Here is an 18,331-nt window from a genome sequence, read left to right as displayed (position 1 = left end):
TGTTGTTTGTCTCCAAATGAAGAGAGGATTAGGGGAGGAGAGGCCTAAACTTCAGAAGGAGCTGCTGGCTACCACAGCCTCCTTCACAAGGAGGCTCATGGTCTCCTACTGGGGTAGAGGGGAGGATGATGCCAAGACCCCTGAGGCACTACCATGCCAGCTGTTTCTGTCCTTTGAGTAATCCTAAAAACACTACCATTTGTATAGCATTTTTCCATGTGCTACCTCACTTGATGCTCACACTAGCTCTGTGAGTAGGCAATGCTATTTTTTCAGTTGTCAAATGAAGAAATGGAGGCTTGAGAGGTCAAATTGCATGCCTGTGTTTGCCCAGCTAATATTAGACCTATGTTCTTTCTTCTTTCAAAAAGGTGGCAAGTTGATTTCAATACCTGATTGATTGATAGCTGTTGCCTAGAAAGAAGGCTGTGTAGAAAAGGATTTTGAGGTTGCACCTGGGCTCAGTGGGAAAGAAGGCTGCAGTTGATTGGTAAGGTCAACTTCCATTTTATCATTCAAACTGGGCCAGTTTTGAGAGTGAAAGGAACTGGATTAATCATATTGCCTGAATATCAAGTACAATCTTGAACTGTCCTGGACAAACTAGGATGTTTGACACCTCATTAAGTAATCATGTGTGGTCAAGGTATTGGGCTGGGGTGGTGGGCAGAGACCACAGTGAACATGTCAGCTCTGTCTTATTTCTGTGACTTCTATGAGGACTTCTCTTCTCATCCCATTCTCAGGGGGACTGGTTCCAGCCTTTTATTTCCCGAAAAAGTTGAGGGGAGAGGCCACAGAGCAGAGGTCATTTGATACGACCACAATCCAGACCATAACATGTCTTTCCCACTTGTGCTCGCAAATCCCCACTTCCCTCATCTCCTGTGTGCATAAGGTGAATAGCTCATTTCATCAGCATTACTACAATCATCTTTAACCACTCCCTCCCCACCAGCTTGAAGGTGGTTCAAAACCCCCTTTTGTGCTTATTTGACAACCATTTATTCACTGGTGGAATTCACTGCCAGACCCACATCGATTCTTGCTCTGACTAGTTCAACAGCCTCCTTGCTCCTAACTGCCTCCTCTCTTGCCTTCTCCATTTCATTATGGTATTTCCAAAAATCTAAATCTAACTGTACTAATTTCTAAAAATTGTCTTTGATTTTTCACATCTAAAACCATTAGGTTCACGTTTCCAGCCTTCCAGGATCACCTTCCATTATTTCCCCACACAGACCATATTCTGACTTTCCCAGATTCTGATTCCCCATTTTCTGAATGCATACATGAAACAATTTTCAAGCCTCTATATCAGTGTACTGTTCCTGCTGTAGTCTCTTCTCTCACCTCTTTTTTTGCCTCATTAATGTCTATCTACTTAACCCTTAAAAGCCCACAACTCCTATTAAACCCTCCTCTTTCCCCAACCCCAAGCAGGACTAATATCTGCATTCGCATAGCATGTTTTCACTTACAGTATAGATACTGGCTTGCAGCTTTATTTCTCCTACTCAAAGGAGTTGTATGTTGTTTATTTCTAACATGGTGCCTGGCACAGTAGCCACCTAAATACTGTTTGAGAATTGAAGAGATGAATATTGCTAGACCCCTGTACAGAACTTCTTTCTTCTAAAATATTGAGGCCATCATGGAATTGCTCTTATGGCTTGGCTTCTAGGGACTGCTCTCACTAAAGAGACCAAGGAAGATGAGGAGGATGGTGCAATGAGTGGAGTAGACCAGCTTTGCCTGCTGTCCTCTGTGGATTTAAGGTAGAGGCCAGAGGGCAACAGCAGGGGCAATGTGGTTGGGGAATGGTGGAGAAGGGGTGTGCATGGCACACCTAACTTGCCAAGAATGCTCTGCTCTCTGCAGAGAAGTAGAAATTAGGGACCAGAGAGAGGAGAATGAACTGGAAAAACAAGCTCCTTTCTTTACCTTCATGTACCTTGTACTTTACCTCAAGCTTTCTCTTCTGCCCAAAAGCTGTGAGTGACCTTCTTTGCCTGACCCTAGTAGCATTCACTCCTGCCTCTCCCCTTCTTCTGTGGCACTGGCCTTGCCATCTGGATGGCTTGCTCTCCCTGACCTTCCCTTCTCAGCTCCTTCCTGGAACAACAAGCTTAGTAATGTACCTCCCTTGTTTCCACCAGCAATTTCCCCCACAGTAATGTTGCAGAGGAGTGGGGTGGGGATGGGATTGGGGGAGGAGGGTCGCCTGGACCTCAGCCTGAAATAGCAAGTTCAAGGGCTCACAGCCCCTGTGAGCTGCCCCAGCCGCATTCTGAAACCCACTTAATCCCAGCTTCTTGCTGGGTGGAGGGGCTCTGCTGCAGCTTTGCCTGGCCTCACCATTGACCCCTTGCTACGAAACTGTTTATCCGCCTTTCTCCTCTTTGCCTCGGCACATTTTGGCAGCCCAATTAGTGCCTTGCAGATAGTTTCTTGAGTCTGAGCAATCCTCCTACCCAACCTTTCCCCTACCGACTTCCCTTTCCTGCCCTTGTAGGGAGATGTTTGACAAGCTCTTTTCCATTTCATCTTCAAGCAGGCTGACATGCTCAGAAGCTCTGCTGCTGGCTTCCAAATGAAAAGCAGGTTAATGAAGGCATATTTTCCAGCTTGTTTTTAAAAGGGAAAACAAAAGAGAGAGAACAGGTATCCTAGTTAATGGTGCCTAATTGCTTCTTTTCCAAAAAGTCTTCAGCGTAAAACAGCCTAATTGAGAACTTTCTAATCTTGTGCTGAAGAGGAAGCAGGGTGGCCCCTTGCACCTCGTAACTCCCACTCATCCTTCAGACCCCGCTGGCTGCCAGCTCCTCACAGGAGCCTTCCCTGCCCCTTAGACGAAGTCAGGTGATTATACTGGACACTGTGCTGTGCAGCCTAGAACATTCTGAAGGACAGAAGTGTTTATTTTGCCAGCTGCTGCAAGGGTTGTCTGTAGACAGCCCTCACCTGTCAGCCCTCTTCAGGAGTTGTCCTCATTGAAGGGCCATCTTGTCCGAGGTCATCCCTCTTTCCTGGGGCAGGTTGCATCCAGTGATTGGCCTGTGCAAAGACATGAAAGCCTGGACCACTCATTTCGGCTTGGCACAACTTTGAAATGCCATTCTGACTTGTGGTGGCATCAGCTGAGGCTGTTAATGAGACTACATCTCAGCCCAACTTCTCCCTCTGCCCATTCTAGCTTTCTTCCTTCACACTAATCTCCACCTCAGGGTCTGCTCCCTGAGGACCCTGACCTGTAGCAGTAATCCTCCTTGGCATTGTCGTATATTCTTCCTAATCCTCCTCATCAGTGTGCAGTCATATGTTAGGTGCCCAAAAAGGTATTTTAGGAGGTGCGTAATGCAATGAGGCCATTTATGTCTTTCAATTTAGCGGAGATAGATGAATTTGATGTTTGCAGATTTCTCATGCCCTATTAATTCCTACAAAATGTGATCTACCTATCTATGCACCTATCTATTGTCATCTATCTACCTATCATCTGTCTGTCTACCCATACATCCATCTATCCATCAATCCATCCCTTCCTCCCTCCATCCATCCCTTCCTCCCTCCATCCATCATACACCTATCTGTAGTAGAAGCTGTAGGTGCTCCACCAAAACTCCCTTTACTGGCTGATGACCCCATGTCCCAGCTGCTGTAACTGTTGGTGCATAACAATTCACAGGTGCACCCTTTTCTGGAGTGCCGTCCTTGGCCAAATGTAAGCTGCTTCCCCATGGAGACTGTGCTCTCACCTCTCCTTCCCCAGTGGCAGACCTCAGCTGATGACTGACTGGCATGGGGTAAAAGGACAGTTCTCTTGCTTCAAGGTGAGACAAGCTCTGAGGAATTCACACTGCAGCGCTACCTGCCCATGAGATCGGATTGAAGCTAGTTGTCAGCCAAGGGCACATTCCTCATTAGCTTTTCTTTTAGTGCTGTTTTGCTTCTAATATGGTTTGGCTGTGCCCCCACCCAAATCTCACCTTGAACTGTAGCTCCCATAATTCCCACGTGTTGTGGAAGGGACCCTGTGGGAGATAACTGAATCATCGGGGTGGTTTTCCCCCATACTGTTCTCGTAGTAGTGAATAAGTCTCACGAGATCTGATGGTTTTATAAGGGGAAACTCCTTTCACTTGGCTCTCATTCTCTCCTTGCCTGCTGCTGTGTGAGACGTGGCTTTGCTTCTCCTCACCTTCTGCCAAGATTGTGAGACCTCCCCAGCCATGCAAACTGTGAGTCCATGAAACCTCTTTTTCTTTATAAATTACCCAGTATCAGGTATGTCTTTATTAGCAACGTGAGAACAGACTCATACAATTTCCCTCAATCCCCTTCTTCTGAATTTACCACCCTAATAAAAAGCTTTAACAAGGGTCCTCGTATCAGGCTCTGTTTTTTGAGGAGCCTGACCTGAGACATCTGGTATTGAGCATGGTCCTAACAAACAAACAAACAAAAAAAAAAAAAAAAGAAAAAGAAAAAAAGAATGACACAAAGTATGGGTTTCTAGAACTGGGTTGCAATGAAGCAGGCGAAGTGCTGATAGTCCCTGGCAGGCTGTAGCAGTGGGATTGCTAACATCTTTACCTAGGTGAACTGGAAAGGGGCTGTACCAGCTGGCCCAGTGTCTTGGGAATTGGGAAGATGTCTGCTAGGGCTGCCATAATATCACAGACTAGGTGGCTTAAACAACAGAAATGTGTTTTCCCATAGTTCTGGAGGATGGAAGTTTGAAAACAAGGTATCGGCAGGTTTGGTTTCTCCTGAGGCTTTCTCCTTGACTTGCAGACGGTCATCTTCTCACCGTGTCTCCAGATGACCTTTCCTCTGTGCATACATCCCTGGTGTCTCTTCCTCTTCTTGTAAGCACACCAGTCATATTGGATTAGTGCTCAACCCTTATGACTTCATTTAAACTTAGGGCCTTTAGAGAGGTGATTATCTCTAAATACAGTCACATTGGAGGTCAGGGTTTCAACATATGGATTAGGGTAGTAGGGTACAATTCAGTCCATAACAGGAGCTTAGGGAAACATCACTATACAGACTGTGGAACTGGGTGGGTTTTGCTAAACACCACTGATTTGTTGAAGAGAGAAAATGGCAGGCTCAAATCTACTAATTAACAATTTAAAGCAAAGTGCTAGGCGTTTAAAAAAACCTTCCATTCCTACAGCCAGGGACAGGCAGAGCTAGAAACCAGGCTCAGGGTGTAGCTGTAGAAGTGTCAGAACTTCAAAGAAGACTGAATTCTCAGCCTAGGTGAGTCACTTATGCTGACAGTGGGGCTGTGACAGTGGGACACTGACACTTGGGATGGGAATATCTGGATAGCTGTGCTTGAGAACTAAATCTTCAGAGTCCCCTGGACCTCTTGGGCCTGCATAAATGGCCCACTGCCCCTGTTAAAATAGAAGCTCCTGCTTGCTTGAAAATGATGCAGAGACCTTACATGAGGCCTTCTAACAGGCCAGTACTTGCTACCCTCTGGATTTGCCCCCATCTCCCCTTCTGGCCACCAGATCACAAATTGGGGTCAAATCTCAGCATAGCCAGACTGGGAAAGGGCTGGGCCTGCTGAGGGATTAGAGGATTCTCTCCAAAGCTGCAGGAACTGGCTACAATACAGTGGGGCCAGGAACAAGGGGTGGATCCAAAGGGCCTAGATTGGGGAGGGGCCAGAATCTAAAGCTGGATAGGGAGAGTTTTCAGTGCAGGGTACTCTCCCATGACACAGGATAGAACATCCTGGTGAGGGCCCCAGGTTATGCTTCTAATGCACTGCTGAGATGGTGCTTGGAAGCTTGGAGAAAACAGTGGCCCACATTAAACAAAACAGAGTTGCCGGAACTGCCATGGCCAACTGGGCAGAAAGAGACCAAAAGGCTCAGAGAAGTGGGCATGCTAGAGTGGGCCTGTTATCTAATGCTAGGAAATCCACTCTCAAACTGTTTCTCAGGAAGGCCTGGAGATCACTCGGTTTACTAGGGTGATTAGGAATGTGTGAGTGAGGGACACCAGCGTCAGCAGAGAGGTTTGGGTAGGACTGAAGAGATCGTATTTCAGAACTGGGCTCCCTAGTAGAAATGGTAAAAATCTCAGCACAGCAGAGGCCAGGTGGTAGCACCTAAGTGTCAGAAGCGTGGTGGGTGTAATTACTGTAAGGGCAGCAAGGTTGCAACAGTGGCTATAAGAGCCCAGACTACAGAGATTTCTGGAAATAGTATGTAAATCATGGTGTTCCTAGAGGTAAAATAGATGGGCAGCTAGCAAAGTTATTTGTGTGTGTGTGTGTGTGTGTGTGTGTGTAAATTCATAAGAGATCAATAATGAATGAACGTAAGACCACCTTCAACCTTTCTAAAGAAAGTCAAGATGTCTTGCTGGTTTCCAGAGCTGAGCCAGTTCTCAAACCCGGAGCTCATTGGCCATTGACTAAAGGGGAGGCCAAATTTCCACAAAGAGAGACCCTGCAGTGCCACAGTAAGTGGGCACAGTAGTGATTGCCCCAGTTCTATAGGTCCCCAAAGGACCTATAGTTGTTTACTGGCATAACCAGGCACTGGAAAGAGGAAATACCCAGAGCCTTTTGAGGTCTGTTGGAAACAAGTTCTGAGTTGATGCTGATACTGGGGGACACAAGCACAATGATGACACTCCTGTTAGAGAGGCCAGAGAGGGCCTGGTGATAGATGGAGTTCTGGCCCTGGCATGTCTCAAAATGGTCCACCTGGTGGTCATTTCTCTGGTTCCTGAAATATAATTGGATTGGACGTGTTTAGCAAGAGATACAACTTTACATTAGTTCTTTGACCTATAGAATAAGAACTATTGAATAGGAAAGGCCAGTAGAATGTCCTGAAAGTTTCCTCTCTTTACCAGGATAGTAAATCAAAAACAATATCACATTCCAGGGAGGATGGCAAAGATTAGTGCCACCCTAACTGGTTTAAAAGATACTGAGGAGGTGGTTCCTGTCATTGTATGGGACAGGCTGTTCCTATCCCATATAATTCACCAGTCTGGCCCCTGCAAAACCCAGATAGATTATGGCAGATGACAGTGGATGATTGCAAAGTTGACCGAATAGTAGTCCCAATTGTAGCTGTCATGCCAGTCATATATTTACTAGAGCAGGTTAACATGGCCTTGGGTAAATGGTATGTAGCTATTGATCTGGTGAATGTGTTCTTTTTTTTTAATCCATCAGCAAGAAAGATCAAATACAGTTAGTATTCATATGGAAAAGATAACAATATAAATTCATCATCTTGTCTCAGGGAGAATGATAATTCTCTGTTCATAACATAGTCCCAAGTATCCCGGACTCTCTGGACACCATGCAAAATATCAGAATGGTCCACTTTATTGATGCTATCATGTTAATTGGACCAATGAGAAGAAGCGATAAATACACTGGATGCCATTGTAAGATAGATACATGCTATCTAGAGGGTTGGTGATAAACCCCAGGGACTTAGGGTACTGCCATATCATTGAAGTTTTTAATGAGCTAATAGCCTAGGGATAGCCCCTCCCCAGGACAAGTTATTACTCCGTGTACCTCCTATCATTAAGAAATAAGCATAACAGTTATTTGGCTTCTTTGTGTTTTGGAGGCAGCATATTCCAGTCTTAGAAATTCTGCCTCAATCCCTTTATCAGGTGACACTGGAAGGCTCCTTACATGGACAGCGCAAGCTAGGTCAACCGGCTAGGCAAGTCCCGTAGACCAGCAGAAGCGCTAGCTAAATGTGAGGGGAATCTAGAGTGGGTGGAAGTAGAAGATCATGAACAGCAGTCATGGCCTTGGGCACATGCAGCAGGGCTGTGGTTCAATCTATTAACCTTTCTTTTGCACCAACCTAATATGTCTCCAAGGAAATTGTGATCTATCAGAATTCTGAGGTTGTTGTATCTGGGTGGAGTGAACTTAGTGAAAGAAGAAAGTGGATTGGAGCTGTGCAAAGGGTGAACCGCAGTAGACACTATCGGTGCCCAACCCAGATGCTCTTTAGCCCCTGCAGATATTGGCCAGCTGGCTTGGGCGACCACAGTCCCTGCGAGTTTATCTCAGACAATAATTGACTGTCACATGTGGGTCAAAGGTCCCCAAGGTGGGGCTAACTCTGGGGTAGGGGGATTTAGAGCTCTTGGTTAGAGCTTGCCCATGGGATCAGAAGCAAGTCTAAAGCTACTTTTAGCTGAGACACATTTTCACTTAGCTCCCCATCTCTCCTGCCTTCTCCTTCCCCCTCACTCCTAAGAGTACATCCTCCAATCAATCTTCTTCAATAAATCACTTGGGCAAGAATCCCTACTCAGGATTCACTTCTAGACAATATACACACATGTGTGTGTATTTGTTATTTTTTAAACATAATACCTCTTTCTTCAACGCCACCATCCAGTGTACACCTCACAAACCCAGTTGTCACATTTGCACTCCCTGAATTGTGTTCATTGATTACGCGACCCACAGATATCTAAGCCCAATTTACTGTATGGTTTCTCATACTTCAGATTCCAATCTACATTTTTTGAAGGATGGAAAATTTTGCACTAGGAAGATTTTACTAGTTCAAACTGAGTCAGTGGAGTCACATCACATAAATGAACTTGAACTTCCTGAATTTCATCATAGAAAGTCAGACAGAGAAAGAGGGAGAGAGCCTTTTATTTACCTATTGTCCTCTCTTCCACAGCTCAAAATCAAAGAGAAATAAAAGGAATTAATTTTTTGGCTTTTGAGCTTCTGAGAACCCAGCTCTTGTAGATTTTCAAGGAGAATTTTGGCAATACCTATTTTTACCTTGCATGTTTGATTTTAAAGCAGGCTTTCCTGCTTAAGATAAAACTCAACTGTGATAAGCTATTGAATTATTCTATAACCTAGACTCTTCATTTCAGAGTAGGCTTCCCCACTTTGGTCTGGATTAGTGAAGTTTGACTACATGTGGACAGCAAATGAATTGCAAATTATATGTAAATGCGTATAAATTAGCACCAGTTATTAGAATAATTTGCATTTACAGCTCTGTAATTAGGCAGCAGCTTGGGAGAGAAGGGCAGTGGGCAGGGGACCCAGGAAGCTGGGAAGGCATCCCAGAAGTCCTGGGGTCCCCACCTCTATGTTAATGAGGCTCAGTTTTCCCTTCCCTAGGCCCCTTAGCACAAGACTTTGAGGATCTAAAACCTGTACCCTGGCTTTTGGATTTCTGGTTCTTGCTAAGATTCTTCATGGCTGCTGCTCAGGGGCTTTGGCCTCTCTGGCTCAGTGTAGCACAGTGAGAGGTCATGGGATTTTGAGCATAGAGGTCTTAGATCTATTGCTTTCAGGGTAACTTTGGCCAAATTACTCTCTGATCCTTAGTTTGCTCATCTAAAAATGGGGTTTATAACAAACACTTACCCCCATACTATCAACCAGTACTATGGGGTTCACATGAGATTCTGTATGTGACCCTTACTAACCTTTACATGCATTTGATATAACAGCTGAGTTCATCTAACTAGCCCATGGCGGATCTGGGATTTAAAAGTAGGTTTGTCTGGGTTTAAATCACCTTTGTATCACCACGTCCCATGGCCTTAGCAGGAAGCATGCATGAAGAACAATTTATTCCCACACCATTCGCTCTCCTGGCCCTGCCTGGCCTCCTGCATCACTTGGGTGCAGGTATCTGTTGGCCAGGGATTGGCCCTTAATGCCTTTGCACCCTGTCCTTAAAATACTTCCTGGTAGAATGTGCTTTGGTGTGTGCCCAGCTCTTGGAGCCCATGTCCATCTATAAGCTTATCTTAAGCATTTCTCTCTCTTTCCCTTTAGCCTGGAACAAGAGAAACAGCATAAAGCCCTCACCCACTTCTCTGTAGCCACCCTTAGATAACCCCCACCTTAGTTGAATGAGGGTAGCTGCAGAGGCACAGGGAGTTGGAAAGAATGTATGATGAAAACATGATCACCTATTTGCTTGTGGAATGAATCAGATAATATTTTTAAAGAAAATTTGCCACTTATTGTTATGAAAACACATGTCTGTGCTCTGAACCCAGCCTGGAGGATGCTCAGAGGAGGAAAGGTACTGAGGGCTAGGGGTCATCCCCAAGCAGATACTAGAGAAAGATCACAGGATCTAGGTTAATAATCAAGTACTGGTTCCTGCTCTGGGAACTTGTAAGCCTTCTGAGCCTTCTTGTACCCTTCACAGAGTTACTGTGAGGATGAAATGGGATTTTAGATGTAAAATGAATTTGCTGTCATTTCATTATTTTCAAGAACACGCAGCACAGACCAGTCAGATCAGTTCCTGACCATCCCTCCATCCCTCAACACATATGCCATGTGCCAGTGGTGGAGAACTGCTGGTCATTCTAATCATCTTTAATCATGCTGCCATCTTCCTTCAATGGCTTTTCCTGCTTCATTTGCTTGGCCAGTGTCTACTGATTAATTAATTCATTGAATAGATGGATGTTTATTGAGCACCTACTATATGCGAACCACTATGATGGACACAGGTGACACAATGGTGAACCAAATAAAGATGGTTCCTGTCCTCATGAAGGCTGTATTTTCTGAACCATTTAATACTCAGCTTAAATATGAAAGCCCTTTCTTGACATCTATTCTCCCTTAATAGTTTGAAGCACCCCTCCTTTTTGCCCTGCCAGTGTCTAAGGTTGTCTATGCTAGTGCCTTTAACATTGCACTAACTCTTGCACATTCTACTCCCTCTCTCCTCTCGTGCCCTCTCCCTCTTCACTTTGCCTTATCTCTTTCCTTTCTTCTGCTGTCTCCCTCCTGCTGGTAGCCATCTTCTTTGTCCTTCCTTGGAATTTATGAGGCCAATCCTTGAAATGAGAGGGTGACCACTTTCAAACAGATAAAAGAAAGCCCTTCTTTTCCAAGCAGATAATTAATTTGTGTCACTTGCTGGTCATGGAACATAATTGAGGCTAAGGGCTTAAGAAGGCCCTGAGAAGGAATTAGACACGTAGTCACACCAGGGGGAATGTATCACTCACTCTGCTTCCCCATCCCTGGAGGGTGAGGTTAGCGAGCCCTGCTCGAGCTGGGTGGCAAAGAGCTTCTCAGCCTATTAAGGGGCCTGGCCAGGCACAGTGTTCACTTACCGCATAGTGAGCAGAGATAGAGCTTTCTGGCACCAGAGATATGTAGTCAAAGGAACTACCACATAGTGAGCAGAGATAGAGCTTTCTGGCACCAGAGGTGTGTAGTCAAAGATGCAGAATAAGACTGAAGCCCTGGATTCAAGTCACAGGTCTGTCATTTTGCTAGCTAAATGATTCAGACACATTTCTTCTCCTCTCAAAGCCTCCAGTTCCTTGAAATCCAGGACTCCTGTGTGCTGCTCCTCCCTGGGCTGTGAGAGGCTCAGGAACTATAGTAAGCTTGGGAGGATGAGAGAAGAAAAAAGGAAAGAGATAAGGCAAAGAAGGGAATGAGAGGGCAAGAAAGGAGAGAGGGAGAAGAGTGTGCTAGAATTAGTGCAATGTTGACAGCTCAGCAAGCTGTAGACCTCAGGAAGGACCGAGTGCTCTGTGGATACTCATGGTGTCTCATCTTTGGGCGTAGTGAAAGGCTGGACACTGGAGAAGAGAGAATGTGTCCCAGAAGCTTAAAGTCTGACACTGGTCTTGGCTAAATGAAGCACGTTGCAGGCATAGGGTAACCTGAGGTGAGATCCTGGGAGCAGAAGTGATCTCAGCATCCCCTAGTTCCGTGCCTACATCCAGCACTAACCAGCTATGAGGTCTTGGCAAGTGCTTTTTCATTTCTTGACTCTCAGTTTCTTCATCTGCAAAATAGGCATTGGGGGTTGGAGCAAGGAAAATTGTACCCAATCATGATTTTGTAAAGCATATTCCTTGGAACATCAGTGAAAAAATGTAAGGAAAAACAAATTCCAGGGGAAAAAAGAATTCAAGGAAAAGTTTGAGAAATGCTGCATAATATATATAGATAATCAGAGTGCAGATTAGCATATTGCATCTCTTGAAAATCCTATAATAGGGAGAACTGTTTTTGTTTAACCTGGTTTGGTCCAAATTTTGCAGAATCCTTTATTAACATCCTGTGGATATTGACACTACCAGGAACATGCCTTAGGAAACAATCTTTTGGGTTGTTATCCATCAAACATTTTGTGCCTCCACATAGCTCACAGGGCAATTCCACACAGACTGGGGAGGAAAGAGAGAGTTCAACCTCACACCAAGAATTGTCCAGTGGTTAGTGCTGTGCTGTTGTAGAATGTCCTGCTGAATCTGTCTGTGAGCTCCATTCTCCTGATTATGTTTGACTATGTTAAATGACATCCAGCCAGCTTTCCCTGAACAGGCAACACCAGACAGAGCGAGGGGTGGTGGCAGGGGACCCAGCAGATAGGGATCCCCGAGTGGGTAATTGGGAGTGCATTGCAGCTGCAGGCATGTTGCTCATATTGCAAACTAGACCCCCAAGGCATTACGTGAGCTGAGTCTTGGGGAACTGGTAGCAGGTGTGTTAACCTGATATTCTACCTGAGAATGCCAGCAAGGAGAGTGAAACTGTGCAATGCTACTCAGCATTTTCAAGAAAAATGCATTAAGCACTTAAACTGTGCCCAGTACCGCATTGATTATCGGTGGCAAAGAGGTGACTCAGACACAATCCCTGCCCATGACGTACTCTCCAGCTGGGGGAGGGAGGAAACAGGAAGCAGCATGTAAATAGGTAATAGCACCTATTCTCAAGCACTGGTGTGCAGTAACAGCCTGGGAAGTTTGTTAGAAATTCAGGCACTTGGCCTCTGCCCCAGATCTTGAGGATCAGAATCTGTAGGGTGGAACCCAGGCATCTCTATATTATGATATGTGACTAGGTTGGGGAATTACTGAATTACCTTGACAGGGTTAATGGGGAAAGCATGCACTTTGGAGTCAGAATGTCAGTGAGGTGACCCTGGACAAGTCCCCCTACCTCTCCAAGCCTGAGTTTCTTTATTGAAGATGCTTATGCATATGGAGGAGGATGACATTGGGACACCGTGTGTGAGGCACCTAGCACAGGGTCTGGCACCCCACTGTCAGGAAGTGGTGGCTATTCTTGGTACATTTATTGAAGTACAGTAGAAACAGAGAAAACAGAAAAATCACCCACTCAAGTCCACTTCCACAGGCCCTATCCCAAAAGGCAGGGAGGAGCCAGGCTGGGTTCTAGACATTTCTGGTACCAGCTGGAGCAGGGCACGCTGAGTGCCGTGCATTGCTATAAAGAGATACCATTTAATTGCAGAAGGTGACATTGGGCCCAACACTTCAGCGCTTTTTACAAGGGGGAGTTTGAGAGACTTCTGGAGTTCGGCAGAGCTGCATGGCTCTATTTAGCCAAGATCCAAATTCCCGTTACAGCAGCTCTTTTGGTCTGATTCACACATTTAGTAGCAAAGCATTCACTTCCTTACAGCAATATTAATTTCCTGTGGGCATGCCTTATTGCCTTTGCTAGGTCCTTACGGCCAAGGTCTGAACATTTGACACCTCTTCTATCCCTCACCTAGTGCTGTGCAAACAATAGATACTCAATAAAAATTTGTGCCTAATAGATAATTGATCTGTTGCACTGGGGAGGGCAGATGTCAGCTGTGGCTGTTTTGTCTTCAATTTGGGTTCATTTCCACCTTTAAAGAGCTTGTGCATTATTATATTATCATATTATGCAAACCAAATATCCTAAAAAGACTGATAGTTAACAAACAGACTAGTAGATTAGGGATTGCCTGTGGGATTCATCCTAATCAACCAGCCTACTTATCTGCCTGTGATCAGGGCCCCGAATCTTTATCATTCAGCTGAGTGAAGCAACATACCAGGTTCCCAGAGGAGTAGAACGGGATTTCAATTACATATCCATTTTTTTTTTTTATCACTTCACTGAAATAACATGGGCTCCCTGGCTCTAAATTGCTAAAAACCAGTTTAAGTTAAGGAGACAAATAGACACTAATTACAGAGCAAAGAGGAGTCCAACGCACCAAGGCGCTTGGCTGAGATGCCTTCCGTCACTTCCTCCAATGTGAAGCTGGAAGAAATTGAAGTCTCCTCCTCTCCTGCTTTCCCACTCTCAGGAACCCCTCCCCTCAAGGGGTAGGAGTTTGGGGGGCGGGGTACAAAAGAGCCATCTGTGGAGAGAAGTTTGGATGTTCCTCTTTTAGCCCTGGCAAGCTATTAACTTGAAGACCATGGCATCTGTTTCTTTTGTATAATAATCTGTGTCGTTGTCTACATACTTATCTATTTAGAGGCACCCTCAAATCCTAATCAGTACTGCAGCTTCCCAGTGAAAAGAGTAATAATGCATAGGCATTAGGTGACCTGAATCCTGCCTGTTCCATGATCAAATGGTTACGTGACCTTCACCTTGGACAAGTCACTTCACCACTTGGGCTTCAGTTTCCTCTTTTGTACATGACGAGCCGGTCAATATTTGAACAGCTCTACAGGGGGGAAAAGCCCTTATTTGTAGCTTTTGCCAATTTCCTTGGTGTAAATACTCCTACCATGGCTGATTTCAACCTGCCACCCTGAAGTTACTGAACCTGGAGTCGAGAAGAAAGGCACACAATCCACTCTCCGGGGGCTGGTGTGAGACGGCTTCTGCAACCACCGGCTGAGATCTCTTCCAGCTCTTACATCAAAAGATAATGTGATGGCCATACAGAGCTCGTTTAGTCTCTCTGCCTTTCTGGGTTAGATACATATCTCCACTTCTTAAAGGGGAAATTAATTGGTGGGTAACAAGAAAATAACCTCATTTCTGTCCCTTTCAGACATGGGGGAAGAGTAAAGAAAGCAATATTTTCAACATGAGATAAAAAAAATACACGATTTCATTCATTATTTATATCAGTATTTAATGAATATGTAATAACGTTTATTAATGTAATAATCACATTCAAACCTTCGTTGAATAAAAAAAATTCTGCTTTTTTGCCTTTGTGAAGAGAAGGTGGAACATTTATTGCATACAAAGGGAGTTTGACAAAACACTTTCCCCCCATCTGTCACACCCAAGTCCACATCAGCAAATGCTTGGTGGCTGAGCACTGACAAAACTCCTTGGCCATGGAGGTTTTCCCTTTTCGCAAAAGGCAGAGTTCTGGCAGTCAGGCACTGAGTACTAACCCGGCCATTCAAGATTCTCCCAACACACCCCATGTTGCCTGTCCCTCCAAGTATTTGCCCATTTCAAATGCCTCATCCTCCAGCTTTACTGCAGGTCCTTCCCTACCTTCTAGAGCATCTTCCTCTGACCCACCATGGCACTTTGACCTTTCTTATGGCACGTGTCTTATCCTGCCTTGACTGCAGTCATTAGTGCATTTGTCCTATTGCTAACCAGATTGTGAGCATCTTGAAGGAAGAGGTTAGGTCTTATTAATCATTTTTTTAATTTCCTGCAGTGTGCTTAATAAATGCTTTTGGAATTTTAATTGAATTTGTATGACTAGAAGGTGATGTCATTCCATAATCTAAAGAGTTCTTTAAAAAATGAGTTCTGAAGTTACATTCTATTGAAGAATATGCAGGATAACAGTAGCCAGAAATGTTGCTGTGCAGAAGAATAGCAGACAACAAAACTCCTAGGATGCTTTGTGGGATGCCAAAAAATACTCCCCACCTCACATACAGTGGTTTGTTTGACATCTGACATTACTTATTTCAAATAAGTATCCATCCATATACACATTTGTTAATCTTATAATTGAAATCAATTCAACAAGATATTTTCAACATCATCTTCTCTAAGCACATATAACATTCTAGGTGGCATGGGACATATGGAAGTGGTACAGTATAGTCTCTGCCCTCAGGGAGCTTGGAGCTGGGGAGGTGAGCAAGATCAATATCCCTGACATATAAGTAAGTGGTCCAGGGGTAGTTAGATAAGTGGTCCAGGGGTAGTTAGATAATACTGGACTTAAACCTTGAAAGATGAAGTTGAATTTAAGTAAGAAGAGGAAAGAGAGAAGGAGATAGAAACAGAGAAGCATAGGAGAAGAAATAAAGGAAGGAAAACAAAGGAAGAAAAACAAAGGTATTTTAGGATGCGAAGGGGAAGATGTGGATGTGGTGGGGGTACAGCATCATGGGGAGGGGTGTTGACTGGCTGGTGTGAGGCTTTCGTGTTGGGAGATAGTATCATAGGTTCGCCTGAGAACTAAAAGATGTAAGGCCTTGAACCCCTGTTGAGCTTGGATTTTAAGAAGCACTGGGAAGCCACCACAAGCTTCAGGATGAGCAAGTAGCACCATAAGGACAGACGCTGGAAGACAAGCACTGGAGCCAGACAGCATTGGCCAGCTGAGGTCAGAAGCCTCCAGTGGGACTAGTTGGGAGAACTAGAGATTCCCGGCTTCATGATGGCAGTGAGGATGGAATGGAAGAGATGGGGGGAAGGAGGGAGAAGGAAGCATCAACACAATTTGGGCACTGGTCAAGCTTTTTGACAGCGAGTCACAGAGTAGAGTAAAAGGTGATGGGTGGGTAGCTGTTTAAAAGATGCTTGGGGTGGGAATTAGAAACGAACCTCAAAGTCATTGAGAAACCCAGGAAGATCTGTGGGGCCAGCTCCTCTTTCTCTGTCTTTTTCTTCTCTTGGACTGCAAGGTTGATCTCTCTCTCTCTCTCCAGTTCCTAGAATCAATCCTTCTCCCTCCATGGCTATTCCACTCTCTTCTCTCTTCCATTGCCTTTCGATGATCACTTACTTTTTTCTCTCTCTCAATAATTCCAGCTTTTCCAGATCAACCATGACCCCACAGCCCGCCCACTGCTAAGTGACTCAGCTGCTCAATATGCCCCTCTTCATACTTCCACCAGAGGGGATCTGATTGACTCAGTGTTCGCACCTGTTACATTATGGGAACAGCCACCAGGTCTTGGCTCAGGTGCCATCTCCTAGTCCCATCTGCTATGGTCTGATGGTGGTGGTGACGATGCTGTGGGGCCAGAATCTGGGTCACATTATGGAAAAAGCCAGGTACTGTTAGGCAGGGCCTCAGAAAAGGCTGTAGGTGGGGAGCATCATGACTATTATCTCTACATAGTTTTGCATTTAGGGTATAAAGATAATGATGGAGTCAAAATGACTAAAAATTCATGAAACTGGCTAGCTGGAAGAATAGAGTGGCAGTGACAAGAAAATAGAAAAATGTAGCAGGAAAGCAGGGTGGGAACAAGCAAGTGATATGTTCATTTAGGGCTAAGTTGAATTTTACTTATTCATTTAGCAAATGTTTATCAACTGTCTACCATGTGCCAAGTCGTGTGCTAGGTGGGGACTGAGGAATTAATAGACTTAAATATTGAATACGTCAACTGAATAAATTAAATTACAATGATACCTACCATCTGTGAAGCTCCTATAGTGTACAATGTGCTTTTTTTTTTTTTTTTTTTTTTTTGAGATGGAGTCTTGCTCTGTCACCCAGGCTAGAGTGCAATGGCATGATTTTGGCCCACTGCAACTTCCACCTCCCGGGTTCAAGTGATTCTCCTGCCTCAGCCTCCCGAGTAGCTCGGATTACAGGCATGTGCCACCTCACCTGGCTGATTTTTGTATTTTTAGTAGAGACGGGGTTTCACCATGTTGGTCAGGCTCGTCTCAAACTCCTGACCTCAGGTGATCTACCTGCCTTGGCCTCCCAAAGTGTTGGGATTACAGATGTGAGCTACCGTGCCTGGCCACTATGTGCTTTTGATATACTATCTCTTTTAGCCCTCACAACCATCTGATGAAGAAGATATTAATTTCATTTTATAGTTGAGGACACTGAGGTTGGTGAGATTTGAACTTGAGTCTGCCTGATGACAATGCCCAGGTGCTGTACACTGGATTTTATGAGGACAGTGGATCTGGAGCTCCAGAGAAAGGTCAGGGCTGTGGGTGGATATTTGGAATTCATCTTCATAAAAGTGTTAAACACATTCAGGAGAATGAATTTATTCTCTAAAAGAAGAAACTCAGATTTTCCTTTGAGGGGAAACCTATGTTTAAGGGGTAGAAAGAAGAAGAGGAGCCTGCAGTCGATACATAAGAGCAGCAAGAGACTTAGCAGGGGAATGAGGATAGTGCAGAACCACCTGGGAGGGGAGTTCCAGAAGGAAGGGCAGCTGCTGGTGTCAGTGCCATAGATTCAGGAGACTGAAGACAGAGGAGACAGGCTCCAGATCAGGTTGTTGTGAGGATTCAGGTGACCTCATGGATTGGATGAGTCACTGAGGAACCATCTGGGCTGGCCAATGGCTACAGTTT

Source organism: Pan paniscus, chromosome 9 (genome assembly GCF_029289425.2).
Source record: "Pan paniscus chromosome 9, NHGRI_mPanPan1-v2.0_pri, whole genome shotgun sequence".
NCBI lineage: Eukaryota > Metazoa > Chordata > Mammalia > Primates > Hominidae > Pan > Pan paniscus.
This window is presented reverse-complemented; position numbering follows the sequence as displayed.